Source organism: Schistocerca gregaria, chromosome 2, assembly GCF_023897955.1.
Source record: "Schistocerca gregaria isolate iqSchGreg1 chromosome 2, iqSchGreg1.2, whole genome shotgun sequence".
In the NCBI taxonomy this organism is placed as follows: domain Eukaryota; kingdom Metazoa; phylum Arthropoda; class Insecta; order Orthoptera; family Acrididae; genus Schistocerca; species Schistocerca gregaria.
Window position 1 is genome coordinate 457,469,370 of NC_064921.1, and position 15,296 is coordinate 457,484,665.

Here is a 15,296-nt window from a genome sequence, read left to right on the forward strand (position 1 = left end):
TTGATACACCCTGTATGACGGACAAGTAATTGCTTTCTTCTTTCATTATTGTTTTTGATAATAAGGTATTATTAATGTTATCAGAATTTGTTTGTAATGGTCTAATTGCAATCAGCTAGTTGTGATCCAAAATTACACTGAACGTTGGTTTGTACACCACAGTGCTTCACCACGACAACTACTGTTGCTTTTGTTGCGATCTCGGAATCGTTCGTCCATTAGTTACAGAGGAGACCTTTTAGTTTTATGTGCAATCTGCACCCCACTGCACTTTGATTTGTTCCCAGTCGTGGACCATTGCCAGAGGTGAATCAAAATGTAATTGGCAGAAGAAATCTTGAATCTACGCGGGAATCACATGATTCATAACCTGACAAGCACTGAGCGGCATACCTCTTTGTCACTATCGAAGTACTCCAAATCAATTGATGTTATCAACTCGTAATTTTGTAGACGTAACTTGGTTCCGTTTCACTTAGTTCCTTCTCATTTTTACTTTCCTAGCACAATATTTTTTCATTATCCAACCACGTAATATATCTTAGGCCAGACTTTAAGCGACAGTTCATCCTACATTCCTTCAATCACTACCAACCGTGACCTGAAGTCATGTCCGATGCATCCCCAGACTATGACGCCAGGAGTATGACCACTGTGCCTGTCCAAAGCGTTGGAAGAATTTGACCTCTCCTCAAGCCGCCGTCTTACTTGCCGACCACGGTCATCTTAAGTAGTGCGGAACGGCGATTCATCGCTGAACACAATGCTATGCCATTCGTCAGCAGTCCATGATTCCCATTCATAGCACCACTCCAAACGCAGTCGCTTGTGTTGTGTTGTCGACGGCAGTCTACGCACGGGACAGTCGTTCCCTAGTCCGGTTGCTGTAAGTCTCCAACCAGAATGTTACGGGAAGTTCATTGGTTGTTCTCAGATGGCAGGCGTACTTGCAAAGGGGCTACGATGTACCGTGTGCAAATGGCTATCCTCCGTAGTAGTGGTCAAGACTCGGTCAACTCTTACCTTGGGAGTATGCCTACCTCTACATACCGCACAGGCCCACATCGGGATACTGGGACATTCTAATGCCCCTAAAGTCTGGATAGTGTGCGAGTCTACCAGGCAGCCAAATGTAGACCATCAATGTGGCCGCCTTCAAACTCTTTGTCTAGTGCTGATAACGCTGTATCACACGAATACATGACATCTCCGTGTCCTTCACAGTGATCACTCAACATCTGACGCTCTTCGCGCCCTTTATAACCCTACCTGGCTTTGTAACGACATTAAACACGAGCAGCACTAATACAGAGAGCTGGCTATTTTACGTGTCACAAAGAATTGCCACTCTCGTTATTTATACAAGGTGAATCATTTAAAACTAGCACCGCAGATGCAGCGGAAATGGAAAGTGCTATTGACGTGCGGTTTTGACAGGAGCTCATATTGCTCATATTGTCTTCCAATAAACAGATTGTAGTAATACTTAGAAAGTTAATTTTTTTGCAAACATACACATTTTTAAACGGAACAATGCCTAGTAACATTAACAGACTAAAAGTAGGGTAAATCATCGTGTCATTGTTGTTTGTTGCATATTTCTAGTGCGAACTGTTAACGAGACACCGTATTTTGAAAAGTTTCTACACCGTCACTACTTTGGTCCATTTAACTTTCATAATTCCTAGGTACGATGTTGTTATGTTTGCTTACAGTGTGCTTGTGCGTTCCTTTAGTCATTGCGACTTGCTAGTCCATTAGTGTGTGGCATACGAAGTAATACACTCCTGGAAATTGAAATAAGAACACTGTGAATTCATTGTCCCAGGAAGGGGAAACTTTATTGACACATTCCTGGGGTCAGATACATCACATGATCACACTGACAGAACCACAGGCACATAGACACAGGCAACAGAGCATGCACAATGTCGGCACTAGTACAGTGTATATCCACCTTTCGCAGCAATGCAGGCTGCTATTCTCCCATGGAGACGATCGTAGAGATGCTGGATGTAGTCCTGTGGAACGGCTTGCCATGCCATTTCCACCTGGCGCCTCAGATGGACCAGCGTTCGTGCTGGACGTGCAGACCGCGTGAGACGACGCTTCATCCAGTCCCAAACATGCTCAATGGGGGACAGATCCGGAGATCTTGCTGGCCAGGGTAGTTGACTTACACCTTCTAGAGCACGTTGGGTGGCACGGGATACATGCGGACGTGCATTGTCCTGTTGGAACAGCAAGTTCCCTTGCCGGTCTAGGAATGGTAGAACGATGCGTTCGATGACGATTTGGATGTACCGTGCACTATTCAGTGTCCCCTCGACGATCACCAGAGGTGTACGGCCAGTGTAGGAGATCGCTCCCCACACCATGATGCCGGGTGTTGGCCCTGTGTGCCTCGGTCGTATGCAGTCCTGATTGTGGCGCTCACCTGCACGGCGCCAAACACGCATACGACCATCATTGGCACCAAGGCAGAAGCGACTCTCATCGCTGGAGACGACACGTCTCCATTCGTCCCTCCATTCACGCCTGTCGCGACACCACTGGAGGCGGGCTGCACGATGTTGGGACGTGAGCGGAAGACGGCCTAACGGTGTGCGGGACCGTAGCCCAGCTTCATGGAGACGGTTGCGAATGGTCCTCGCCGATACCCCAGGAGCAACAGTGTCCCTAATTTGCTGGGAAGTGGCGGTGCGGTCCCCTACGGCACTGCGTAGGATCCTACGGTCTTGGCGTGCATCCGTGCGTCGCTGCGGTCCGGTCCCAGGTCGACGGGCACATGCACCTTCCGCCGACCACTGGCGACAACATCGATGTACTGTGGAGACCTCACGCCCCACGTGTTGAGCAATTCGGCTGTACGTCCACCCGGCCTCCCGCATGCCCACTATACGCCCTCGCTCAAAGTCCGTCAGCTGCACATACGGTTCACGTCCACGCTGTCGCGGCATGCTACCAGTGTTAAAGACTGCGATGGAGCTCCGTATGCCACGGCAAACTGGCTGACACTGACGGCGGCGGTGCACAAATGCTGCGCAGCTAGCGCCATTCGACGGCCAACACCGCGGTTCCTGGTGTGTCCGCTGTGCCGTGCGTGTGATCATTGCTTGTACAGCCCTCTCGCAGTGTCCGGAGCAAGTATGGTGGGTCTGACACACCGGTGTCAATGTGTTCTTTTTTCCATTTCCAGGAGTGTAGATTGTAAATCGACGATAGGATTTACCTGTGCAGAAAAAGCTGACATTCTCATGGTGTTGGCAGAGAACAGGAAGAATTCGGTTCGTTCTCGTGTTGTATATGCAGCAAAATATCCCAGTAGACGTGAACCATCTCGGCAGTTATTTATCAACCTCTTCAATCATTTACGTGAAAGTGGTGGTATAACACCTAGAAGGAAGGAAAAAGTCGACGGCTGAAAGGGGGGGGGGGGGGGGGGGAATTAATACTCTTGCTACTGTTGCAGTTGTCCCGCACGTTAGCTCCTGCGGAATGGCACGAGGAAGTGGCAGGAGTGAGGGAAGTGTCCTACGCTTTCTCTCCATCGACATAGGTTGCATCCCTATCATCTCTGTGTCCACTAAGAGCTGCGTGGACATGCAAGTCGCAGTGCACCGGAGGAACACACAAGATGACAACGTCGTATCTAGCACCTACGCAGGCTTAATGACACACTCAAGTGTACGTGTGGAAACTTTTCAAAATATCTGCTCAACGACTCGCACTAGAATCCTGCAACAAACACAACTGACATTCTAATTATCGTACTTTTAGTTTGTTAGTATCAATAAGCATTGTTCCATTTAAAAAATGAAAGTTTCCCTAATAAATACGCATTCTAAGTAGTATTACAATCTGTTGATTGGCTAACAATACGAGCCCCCTGACTAGCAATCCATTCTGTGAAAGCCACACATCAATTGCAAGTTTTAGGTTATTCACCATGTATACCTATCGATGGTGTGTACGTGTATGAAGTAACATTGACATCCGTACATTTCTTCTGCGTGATTCATTTGTTTGGTCAGACAGTATGTATTACAGCAGTTTCATCGACTTTGGGTTTCGTTTCATTGTAACGTCGTATTGGCATGACATGTATCACTGTGGTTGTTGAAGAAACTAAACAAGTGTAACATTTGCTCAAGGGGGTAACATAGCGACGAGTTGTTTGGTAGTTGTATTTGCTCTGCGAAAGATTGACAAATGCAGAGAGGTTGTTCCATACAGAGATCAAATTCGCATCATAGTACTTCTGTTACAAATTAGCGTAACAAAAACTGCAAATGCAAAAGTACTTTGATGTGGTTGGGATCGCTGCGGGAACATTAACGGGGTTCTACCGCTCTCCCTTTGCTTCTAGTAGGTCCATACACGAGGCGAATGGCAACCAACTCTTCATCAGTAACGTGCAACTAATACTGTCGTGAAAAAAAAGTAGCTAGACAGATCACAGCAAGCTGGATGGCGAAGAATGACGTAGGGATTACTGTTGGAAAATGTACGGTTTCAGTAAGCGGCGTTTTACTGCTCTCACATATCGAAGAAAAGACATTTTTAAATGTTTAACACTAAGGCTTCTGTTTGTTTAGTGGATGACTAGTTTCGGGCTTAGCTCATTTTCACGAACCACGTATTCTGTATTTGCAGTGTGGTTGGTGTGAACAGTTCCATTTACAGCATCACAATTAAGTGTACCTCAGATCTTCATTATCCAGCGTGATGTGTTCCACATAACAACGATTCTTATATTCTGTAAGGAATTTGTTCTCACTGGTTTACATTGTGTGTCACACCGGCTTACTAATCGATAACAGTTACGGTAAATAAGCCAACGTGACTCTCAGTGTAATCCAATGAGGAAAAAATCCCTCATTGTATATAAAAAAAACTTATCCAGTCGAATCCATCCTAACTCAGCATGAGAGAGAATGATATGGTCAAACAGCCGAATGTTACAGACACGCAAGCATTCATGATTAGTTCGAATCGCCTGTGGAGTTTTCCCTCTCAACGCCGTGTTGAACCAAGCTGAGGTGACAAACGTCATGTGATAGCGAAAAGCACATGTGCAGACGGCGGTCGTATCTCGAAAATAAAGTGTAAACGGGCAATAAAGTGGCGCAGTTGTCATTTGTACTCAGGTGATTCATGTGAAAGCGTTTCCGACGTGATTATGGCTGCAGGACTGGAATTGACAGACTCTGAACGCGAAATGGTAGTTGGAGTTAGGGAAATTGTTAAGGAATTTAATATTCCAAGATCCATAGAGTGAAGAGCGGCCGAGAATATCAGATTTCGGGCATCATACACGAAGCGCAGTGACATCGACAGCCATCTGACGCCTTGGGTTCGCTGTCATACATCATCGTCCATACAGTCCCGGCTTGGCCCCATACGATTTCCATCTGTTTCCAAAACTTAAAGAACGCCTTCGAGAACTTCACTTTGAAAGTGATGAAGCGGTGCAAGCAGAGGTGAGGTTGTAGCTCCGTCAACGAAGTCATACATTCTACAGTGACGACATCGACAAACTGGTCCCTGATTGCGAGAAATGTATTCGTCGCAAGCTTGACTATCTTTGGAAATAAATATGTAGACGTGAAGAATAAAGAAGTAAAATATTATTAACGTTTGTTTTATTTAAGGAGCTTTAAGAGTTTTCGTATAAAAATCCGAAGGCATTTCTTTTCGGAACGCTCTCGTACATTTTCGAAATACAGTGCGTTTCATCCAATTCAAAAGTCTATCTCAGACATGAACGAGGACGGAAACTCGGACTGAATTTTGTTTTACTCATGAGATGACAGAATTTTTTTTTTAAATTGTCCTATCTTACAATTAGGTTTAAGATCAAAGTTTTCATTTACCTTTCACAAATGTTGAGTGCGTGGCCTCCCACACACACGCCAAACATCCAAGCGACTGTTCAAACCTGTCCCATACTTTTGTGGGCATTTCTGGAGTCACGACGTTCACCGATGTTGCTATGCAGCGTCGTATTTCACCAAAAGTACAAAGTCATTGGAAGGAGAGCCACGTATGCTGAGGCTTTCACTCCGCTCCACCGCCCCCCCCCTCCCCCCCCCCCCCCCCCCACACACACACACACACGAAACCCAGAGCAGAGAGCTCAGAAGACCTTGAGGACAACGGAACGGTGAAATGGAAGATGTGTACATCCATCACGGCCGATATATCGTCGAAGTAGCTCATTGTTAAGACAGTATCTTATATACACTACCGGCCATTAAAACTGCTACACCAAGAAGAAATGCAGATGATAAACGGGCATTCATTGGATAAATATATTATACTAGAACTGACATGTGATTACATTTTCAAGCAGTCTGGGTGCATAGATCCTGAGAAATCAGTACCAAGAACAACCACCACTGGCCTTAATAACGGCCTTGATACGCCTGGGCATTGAGTCAAACAGAGCTTGGATGGCGTGTACAGGTACAGCTGCCCATGCAGCTTCAACACGATACCACAGTTCATCAAGAGTAGTGACTGTAGTATTGTGACGAGCCAGTTGCTTGGCCACCATTGACCAGACGTTTTCAATTGGTGAGACATCTGGAGAATGTGCTGGCCAGGGCAGCAGTCGAACATTTTCTGTATCCAGAGAGGCCCGTACATGACCTGCAACATGTGGTCGTGCATTATCCTGCTGAAATGTAGGGTTTTGCAGGGATCAAAAAATGGTTCAAATGGCTCTGAGCACTATGGGACTTAACTTCTGAGGTCATCAGTCCCCTAGAACTTAGAACTACTTAAACCTAACTAACCTAAGGACATCACGCACATCCATGCCCGAGGCAGGTTCGAACCTGCGACCGTAGCGGTCGCGCGGTTCCAGACTGTAGCGCCTAGAACCGCTTGGCCACTTCGGCCGGCCGCAGGGATCGAATGGAGGGTAGAGCCACGGGTCGTAACACATCTGAAATGTAACGTCCACTGTTCAAAGTGACGTCAATGCGAACAAGAGGTGACTGAGACGTGTAACCAATGGCACCCCATACCATCACGCCGGGTGATACGCCAGTATGGAGATGACGAATACACGCTTCCAATGTGCGTTCACCGCGATGTCGCCAAACACGGATGCGGCCATCATGATACTGTAAACAGAACCTGGATTCATCCGAAAAAATGACGTTTTGCCATTCTTGCACCCAGGTTCGTCGTTGAATACACCATCGCAGGCGCTCCTGTCTGTGATGCAGCGTCAGCGGTTGCTGATAGTCCATGCTGCTGCAAACGTCGTCGAACTGTTCGTGCAGATGGTTGTTGTCTTGCAAATGTCCCCATCTGTTGACTCAGGGATCGAAACGTGGCTGCACGATCTGTTACAGCCATGCGGATAAGATGCCTGCCATCTCGACTGATCCAGCACGGCGTTCCGTATTACCCTCCTGAAGCCACCGAGTCCATATTCTGCTAACAGTCGTTGGATCTCAACCAACGCGAGCGGCAATGTCGCGATACGGTAAACGGCAATCGCGATAGGCTACAATCCTACCATTATCAAAGTCGGAAACGTGATGGTACGCATTTCTCCTCCTTTCACAAGGCATCACAACAACGTTTCACCAGGCAACGCCGGTCAACTGCTGTTTGTGTATGAGAAATCGGTTGCAAACTTTCCTCATGTCAGCACGTTGTAGGTGTCGCCACCGTCGCCAACCTTGTGTGAATACTCTGAAAAGCTAATCATTTGCATATCACAGCATCTTCCTCCTGTCGGTTAAATTCCGCGTCTGTAGCACGTCATCTTCGTGGTGAGGGAATTTTAATGGCCAATAGTGTAGATGCTAATGCGGTGGTGCACAGTCCTGCTGAAACATGTGGAAGAAGTGAGATGACCGAATGGTCGAATTACCTGCTCCAGGGAGACCCTACCGGAAACCGTAGGAAATGGCTCATATGAACACATAGTTTCGTGAAATTGAATTAATCTATGTGAAACAGCTTGTTCTTTTACACAAGAAAAGAAGGCTGTTACTGACAAATTCCAAACTGACTAATCGAAAGTAAAGCTGCATCGTATTACAGGCAATACAGGTTTATTATAAATGATTGAAGTAATTTTATAGATTTGCTGCATCTATATTATTTGACACGTTGTTACAGAACTTTGCACACACATAGAAAAACTCAGAAAGTTTTTAACATGTTAAAAGTGATCCATATGTACCCCGTTAGTGATTCTGCAGATATAAGTCGATAATCAAGTTCTTCCCATGTTCCTATCAAAAATACTGTTGATGCGAGCTCGCAGATCTGGTAGATCTGTTAGTAGGGGAGCATTAACACAACACCAAATCTTTGACACAAGCACACACAAAAATAACGCGTGTGGTTAGGTCGGGAGAGCATGGGGACCAAGACATGAATTGCAGATCATCGGCCCCACGACAACAGATCCATCGGTTTCTCAATTCCCTTATAAGCATTCATGAACGTCATGGAGTGCAACCCCATCCTGTTGGTTAATGAGATCCGTACTGTCGATATCCGGCTGTGTAATAAGCCAATTTTCCAGCATGTCCAGGTACATGTGTCCTGTAACGGTTTTTCCGCAGAAGAATAAGGGACCGTAAACTTTAAACCGTGAGACTCCACAAAACACGTTAACTTTTGGTGAATCTCGAGTGTGCTGCACGATGGCGTGGGGATTCTCTGTCCCCGGAATTCGCACCCTCTGCCTGTTCAATGCGCCATTCACAGAAAATATTGCTTAATCACGGAAAATGAGTTTCTCACAAAATCCATCCTCTTCCGTAAGCTGTCGCCACTGTGCCGAAAATTCAAAGCGTTCGACTTTGTCATGGTGAATCAGACCTTATAGCAATTGCAGGTGGTCATGCTTCAACTTCAGTGGTTTTCTTAAGGCCTTCCAAGCGGTCGGTTGTGGTATGTTCAGCTCTCTGCTTGCTCTGTTCGTTGACTTCTTTGTCAACCGTTTCTTTACTCACTGCAGGCCGATCCTTTTATTTCCCCATGGAAAGGCACCCTGACGCTTTAACTTGCGCATACCGTTGCAAATGCAATTGAAATTTAGTGGATGTTTGCTGAACTTCGTTCTCAAATATTGCTGCGCTCTTACGGAAGCTTGATGTGAATGCATTTCAAGAACAACACATACTTTCTCGACGCCTGTTGCTGTCTTTGCGCTTTCGTGGCAGAAACCTGAAGTGCGGCTGCCTCAATACAAGACTTCTTGAGTTGTTTTACTTGAGTGTTGAGTGTTTTCTGACGGAACGTCAGTGCAGCTACAGTGAATTTATGAAATCGATTACTGATCATTCTCTTTGTCATTACTGTATTTTGGATCACCCTTTAAGTGAGCGTCGGAGGCTACGTATGAGTATCATTTATAGACGTTCAGAACCTTGCGGCTCTGTTTTGTGTAAGCAGTTTCGTGCACGGAAGGCAGAGTGGCTCTGCTCGCTGGCTGGGCGACCCTGGCGGATGCAGCCCAGCCGGTGGATCTGCAGGAATCAATTCGTGCGCTGATTCCTGCTTACGAGCTGGCGAGCCGCCAAACTCCAGCCGCCAGCCGCCGATATCCCGGCCGCCACCAGGCCCAGGCGGGGATCCGCTCTCGGGGAGCTTCTTCGGCAGCGAATCTAAAATTACTTCTTATGTCTCTGACGAGACGAACGGGGGCAAAGCGAAAAGGCCTGGGTTTGGTACAGGCATGACACTCAAGTCTGTGATACATATGAACTAATTCTTGCGACCCTGTTTTGTAGAGTTACTTCATAATTATACACTAAGGTGACAAAAACGATGGGAAAGCTATGTACACAGATGGCGGTAGTATCGCGTACACAATGTATAACATATTGGCGGAGCTGTCATTTGTGCTCAGGTGATTCATGTGGAAAGGTTTCCGACGTGATTATGGCCACACGGTGGGAACTAACAAACTTTCAGCGCGGAATGGTAGTTGGATTTAGATGCTTGGGCCATTCCATTTAAGAAGTAGCTGGGGAATTCAGTATTCCGAGATCCACATCCTCAAAATATGCCGACAATACTAGTTTTCAGGCATTACTTTTCACCTCGGACAACGCAGTGGCCGACGACCTTCACTTAATGAGCGAGAGCAGCGGCATTTGCGCAGAGTTGTCAGTGCCAACAGACTAGCAACAGTGTGTGAAATAACAAAAAAAAAACAATGTGGAACACGAAGAAGCTATCCGTTAGGATAGTGGAGTAAAATTTGGGGTCAGTGAGTCATGGCAGCAGCCGACCGACGCGAGAGTATTTGCTAACAGCGCGACATCACCTCTCCTGGGTTCGTGACCATGTCGGTTGGTCACCAGGTTACTGAAAAACCGTGGCGTGGTCAAATGATTCCCAATTTCATTTGGTAAAAGCTGGTGGTATGGTTTGTGCGTAGCGCATTCCCCACGAAACCGTGGACACAAATTGTTAACGGGGGAATGTGCAAGCTGGTGGTGTCTCCATAATGGTTTGGACTGTGCTTGCATGGAATGGACGCAGTCCTCTGGTCCAACTGAACAGATTATTAAATGGAAATAGTTATTTTCGGCTCCTTGGAGAATATTTTCAGCCATCCCGAACAGTGATGGAATTTTCGTGGAAGACAATGCGCCACTCACAGGTCCACAGTTCTTCACGAGTGGTTCAAAGGACATTGCTGACAATTCGTGCGAATGATTTGGCCACGCAGATAAACCAACATGAATCCCATAGAACATTTATGGGACGTAATCGAGAGGCTAGTTCGTGCACAGAATCCTGCACCGGCAATACTTTCGCAATTATGGACGTCTATAGAGGCAGTATGGCTCAATATTTCTGCAGGGGACTTCCAGCGATATGTTGAGTACAGGCCAAGTCGAGTTGGGGCACTACCCCTGGAAAATTGAGCTCCGGAACAGTATTGGGAGGTATCCCATGGCTTTCGTCACCTCACTGTACATGACAAGCACAGAATTGTTCAGATTGTAACAATATTAATATATTTCGGTAACCGGATTATGGCTTATAAGACCAAAATCAGACTATGACTGACGTCATCAAAGAAGGTACAGTACTGGTGAACAACATTGACAAACATCTTACACATGTAGAGTGTGGTGTAAACACAATGTAGATGCCATCTTTTAACTTGCAACAATAACATAATTGAAAATCCTAAAGCTATATAGTAAAAAAAATGCGAAGGCAACAAATCAGGAAACATTAAGAGTAAACACCGAAAAACAGTATCTCTATCTGAGTCTGATGATGGTTAAAGAAATAACAGTATCTCTATCTGAGTCTGATGATGGTTAAAGAAATAAATTAATATTGTATCACATCCTCAATTTTCTGCTATTCATTTAGAATCAGTCATATTTTGTTTTCTCTTACGATCAAGAGACTGAAACGTTCCCTTAGAAAAATTAATGAATTACTGTGCTGATAAACCTCTGCGTTATTTGATTTTCAAACAGCTGAGCAAAACTGAACGTACTCAAACATTACTCACTTTACTTATTCTGATAAGCACTAAACTGACACACAATATTTTTAGCTCAACGCAGTCTGACTTTCGAAAATCCCTACAAAAGAATGGCCCTGAGTAACAATAACATGTACCTTTCATGAATCGCTTACCTCACAAAAATCTTCGTTACTCGAATAACTGCAGTACAGCAAGCGCCACTACTGCATGCTAAATAAAAGATTCAAACTACTGAAGGCACTAACTACTGATAGGCATAGTTAGCAAATGAAAGATTTTGGTAGAGAACAAACAATGTATTTACCTTAATAGTGTTCAAAAGTCATTATATATATATATATATATATATATATATATATCAGTTCATGATATCCAGTATTACAAATTTACTCTTTCTGGCGGACAAACGTCCAGATCGTCCGCTCTTAAAATTCTGCCGTCTCTCTCCCCACATCCACCACTGCTGGCGGCTCACCTCCAACTGCGCAACGCTACGCGCTGTTAACAGCCAACTGCCCAACGCTACAATGGCGAGCATTACAACAATGCCAACCAGCCACCGACTGCACACAGCACAGCCAATGATTTTCGTACAGAGCGCTACGTGGCGTTACTAATATAAAAACCTAAACAGCCTACTTACAACACGATAAAACGGGAGTATCTTCGCAAATATAAAAGGGGGATCAAACAGTTTCCGTTTGAGGACGTTGCTCTAGCGGATATGCAATGTAGTGCGACTTCGTTGCGAGTATATAACACTGACATGTAGGCAAAGGATTAGTGTTACATTTGTGTCTTTCTGATCTGCACGTGGTAAATGCACGAACGTGAACTATAATGACGCCATTACTATTACGTGCAAACAGGACCATCTTGATATTATTCTTTTCTGGGCTCGCGAAAAATGAGCACCGCTAGACATTCATCAGACAACGGAGAGTTTGTATGGGGCAGCATGTCCGTCGAAAACCACCGTTGTTTGAATGGTGCGCCAAGTTCTTTGCTGTCCCCGATACGGCACAAGACGGCAGCCGGTCTGGGAGACCAGCTTTATCCATTACGGACAACAACACGCCCTGTAGTCCTGATATCGGCCCATGCGCCTTCAGTCCCCAAAAAAACCTTAAAGGGTCGACGATCCCTGATGCACGACGATGTGCAGCAACCAGTTGCGGACTTCTTCACGCAACAGAACACGGTGTTTTACCAAACGAATATCTTTAACCTGGTGCCTCGGTGGGATGATTGCCTCAATGCTCGATTTTGCCTGATTAGCATAGCAATTCTGGACTGTACGGCCATCGAACGGAAAGTTTTTTGATCGCCCTTTATATATGATTGGTTCGAGAAATAATTGACCAAGAGAACCTAGTACGTTATACTGGACGGCGACTGTTTCAGAGAAACGAAAATAACATCAAATGTGTTCCATGGAAGCGTAAAGGGACCTCTAATGCTTTTGCTTTCAATATACATACACGATGCATCGGACAGGGTCAAGAGTACCGTAAGATTGTTCAATAACGCTGATATTATGTAGAGGAAAGTATCGTCGTTGGACCATAGTAATGAATCGGAGAAAGTTTGCAAAAAATTTTCACTTGATGTGCTAAATGACAGTTCTCTTTAAGTGAGGATCAATAACTATTAAAGGGAAACAAAATCGACAGTATCGGATTACAAGATTACTGGTGAAGGTTTTGAGCACATCGCATCGTATTTAGAGGTAATACAAAGAAATGATATGAAATAGGATGATCACGTAAATCATTTAGATTTATTCGAAGTGTGCTGCGAAAGTATATAATGCATCTATAAAAGAAATCACATACAAGACGCTAGTGCGACCAACGAATTCAAAGATGCAACGCTAGGTTATTAAAATGTCGGTGTAGTCAGTACAAAAGCGGAATAGAAATTCAGGGGCAATTAAATGGAAATCCTTGGATGTATAAGGACGTAGTCCCCGCGAAACCATGATGCATAAATTTAGGAAACGTATATTTGAAGAAGTCTGTGTGGCCATTATTCTATCACAACTGTACATGATGGTTCTAAGTAAAGTGCAGCAACTCACCGAGGTCCAGAGTTGATTGTAATTATCATACGGCAGAAAGTTAGTAGGTATGTTACAGCGTCATTGCGGAAACGATTAAGGCTGGAAAAAATTAGTTGCACTTTTGCCCTCCAGCTGCAAATGTGGCGCTCTGCATACAAGAGAAATGCGTCGAAATGTTTCCACATACACCGAGGCGTGGTCAGATACAGAGAGATATAAACAGGCAGAATAGGGCACTGCGGTCGGCAACGCCTATATAAGACAACAAGGGTCTGGCGCAGCTGTTAGATTACTTAAACTGCTACAATGGCAGGTTATCAAGATTTAAGTGAGTCTGAACTTGGTGTTACAGTCGGCGCACGAGCGATGGGACACAGCATCTTCGAGATAGCGATGAAGTGGGGATTTTCCTTTACGACCATTTCACGAGTGAGCCGTGAATATCAGGAATCCGGTAAAACATCAAACCTCCAACATCGCTGCAGCCGGAAAAAATAACCTGCAAGAACGGAACCAACTACGACTAGAGAGAATCGTTTAGCGTGACAAAAGTGCAACCCTACCGCAAATTGTTGCAGATTTCATTGCCGTGCCATCGAAAAGTGTCAGCGTGCGAACGATTCAACGAAACATCATCGACATGGGCTTTCGGAGCCGAAGGTTCACTCGTGTACCCTTGATGACTACACGACACGCCGACACTGTTGATGACTGTAAACATGTTGCCTGGTCGGACGAGACTCGTCTGAAATCGTACGGAGCTCATGGACGTGTACAGGTATGGAGACAACCTCATGAATCCATGTCAGCAGGGGACTGTTCAAAGTGGTGGAGGCTGTGTTCTGATGTGGGGTGTGGGCAGTGGGAGTGTTGTGGGATCCCTGATACGTCTAAATACGGTCTCTGACAGGTGACAGGTACATAGTCATCCTGTCTGTTCACCTGCATCCATTCATGTCTATTGCGCATTCAAACGTACTTGGACAATTCCAGCAGGACAATGCGACACCCCACACGTCGAAAATTGCTATTGAGTGGCTTCAGGAACAGAGTTTAAGCACTTCCGCTGGCCATCAAACTCCCCAGAAATGAACATTATTGAGCATATCTGGGATGCCTTACAACGTGCTGTTCAGAAATCTCAACCCCCTGGTACTCTCGCGGGGACCCTACGCGATATTAGGCAGTAGTACCAGTTTCTTTGGCTCTTCGGTGTATAATCGATTAGGAAATGGACGTGGGCAGGAAACGTAAAACAATCTGACAAAAACATAAAGTACACTCCTGGAAATGGAAAAAAGAACACATTGAGACCGGTGTGTCAGACCCACCATACTTGCTCCGGACACTGCGAGAGGGCTGTACAAGCAGTGATCACACGCACGGCACAGCGGACACACCAGGAACCGCGGTGTTGGCCGTCGAATGGCGCTAACTGCGCAGCATTTGTGCACCGCCGCCGTCAGTGTCAGCCAGTTTGCCGTGGCATACGGAGCTCCATCGCAGTCTTTAACACTGGTAGCATGCCGCGACAGCGTGGACGTGAACCGTATGTGCAGTTGACGGACATTGAGCGAGGGCGTATATTGGGCATGCGGGAGGCCGGGTGGACGTACCGCCGAATTGCTCAACACGTGGGGCGTGAGGTCTCCACAGTGCATCGATGTTGTCGCCAGTGGTCGGCGGAAGGAGCACGTGCCCGTCGACCTGGGACCGGACCGCAGCGACGCACGGATG